The following is a 2,385-nucleotide window of genomic DNA, read 5'->3' as shown; positions in this document are numbered from 1 at the left end:
CTGAGTATCAAAAGTTTGATAGGGGAGGAGTAATGATAGGTAACAATACCATGTGTAGAGTCATTGGTTTAGGGAATATCAAACTTAGATTACATGATGGAACAATGCTGGAGATTAAACAAGTCAGGCTTGTACCTGATTTGAAAAGAAATTTAATTTCTTAGGGGATATTTGATCAAATGGGGTATACTGTTAAGCTTGAATAAGGTAATCTAAGGGTGATGAATGGCTCTACCACTATTATAAAAGGAGCAAGAAGAAACGATGTTTATATACTGGATGGTGAAGTCATAGCTAGGGAATCTGGTGTCTCTATAGATAGCAGTATAGATAAAACTAAGCTATGGCATCTTAGGTTGGGACATATGAGTAAGAGGGGGCTCAAAGAGCTTGAAAAACATGGTTTATTGGGTGGTGATAAGATAAAATGCATACATTTCTGTGATGATTGTGTGTTGGGGAAATCAACAAGATCTAGCTTTAACAGATCAGTTCATAAATCAAATGCTATCCTAGACTATGTACATTCTAATCTTTGGGGACCAGCTCAAGAATTGTCTCTGGGTGGAAACATATACTTTGTCACCTTGATTTTTCAAAGAAAGTTTGGTCTTATGTTTTAAAGCATAAGGATCAAGCGTTTGAAAAATTCAAAAAGTTTGGTAGAAAATCAAACTGGTAAGAGGGTTAAGAAGTTGATGACAGATAATGGCTTAGAGTTTTGTAACCAGTAGTTTGAGAGCTATTGTGAAAACGAGGGCATAGCCAGGCACAGAACTGTGAGGCTGACTCCTCAACAGAATGGGCTAGTAAAGAGAATAAACAAAACACTTATGGAAATAGTAAGATGTATGCTCATTCAATCTAAGCTACCTAAGTCACTATGGGCAGAAATATTGATGACAACAACATATCTAGTGAATTTAAGCCCTTTATCAGTTATAGAGTTTAAAACACCTTTTAAGGTGGGGTGGGGGGGGGGGGAACCAACTAGTCATGGTAACTTGAAAGTTTTTGGTTGTTTTCATGTTAGACAAGGGAAGCTTGCACCTAAAGCATTGAAAGGGGTATTCATAGGGTACCTAGAAGGAGTGGAAGTGTACTGATTTAAATCCACCCAAATGCATAATAAGCAGAGATTTCATCTTTCATGAATATGAATTAGCAGTTAAGAAGCAGTTTATTGATGGAACAAACTCTAACATAAAGAATTCTGAGATAGTGGAGTTTAAAATGGAGACATTTGGTAATAGAACTAAAAAAGCTGCAGATTCTCAAAATGCTAATAGTGATCTAGATAATGAAATGGAAACTCAATAACAAACACAATTAGAATCATATACTCAGGAACAAAGTTATCAACTCACCAAGGATATGGTGAAAAGAACCATTAGGCAACTTAAGAGATATGTTTCTACAGAAACGATTGCCTTTGCCTTAGCAGCTGCATAGGACATTAATGTTGATGAACCTTTAAAAAGGTTGTACAGGGCCCTCTTAAGGAGAATTGGCACAAGGCTATATATGAAGAAATGGCTTCCTTATATAAGAATGAAACTTGGGAATTGGTTAAAAAGCCTGCAAATAGAAGAGTGGTTGGATGTAAATGGATCTTCAAAATTAAAGAAGGCTTGATTGGATCTGAACCTAAAAGATTCAAGGCAAGGCTGGTTGCAAAGGGGTATACACAGAAGGAAGGGGTAGATTTTAAAGAAGTTTTTCCCCTGTTGTCAGATAATTCTGGCCATAACTGTAGTTGAAGACATGGAGCTTGATCAACTTGATGTCAAAACTGCCTTCTTGCATGGTAGACTTCAAGATGAAATACTTATGTCCCAACCTGAAGAATGTGGAGACCCTTTGAGGAAATATCATGTTTGTTTGTTAAACAAATCACTGAATGGGTTAAAACAGTCCCCAAGGCAATGGTACCTAAGATTTGATGAATTAATGGTGACAAATGGATTCAGTAGATGCAATTATGACTATTTTGTTTACTATAAAGTAATGAAAGGCAGTACATTAAGTGTATTTGCTACTATATGTTGATGACATGTTATTAGCAAGTAAGGACAGAGAAGTGATTAATGATCTGAAGTTGTTGCTCAATTCTGAATTTGATATGAAGGACCTGGGGAAGGCGTGGACGTAGGTAAGGTTGGCCGAACCACGTAAAAATCTCTGTGTTTGAATCTCTCTTCCCTTAGCTCTTTTACATTTTGGTTGATTTATTTATTATTGTTTTAAATTTATTTAATATTTGCATTGTATATTTTTTACAAACCAAATTTACCCCCCTCTTGGGTTGCTTAGATAGTATTTTAGTCTGATTAATTGGAAAGCTACACTGTGGCATGTAGTTACCCTTTCAACTACTGAAGCTAA

This window comes from Citrus sinensis, chromosome 4 (genome assembly GCF_022201045.2).
Source record: "Citrus sinensis cultivar Valencia sweet orange chromosome 4, DVS_A1.0, whole genome shotgun sequence".
NCBI lineage: Eukaryota > Viridiplantae > Streptophyta > Magnoliopsida > Sapindales > Rutaceae > Citrus > Citrus sinensis.
Note: the sequence above shows the minus strand (reverse complement) of the source record.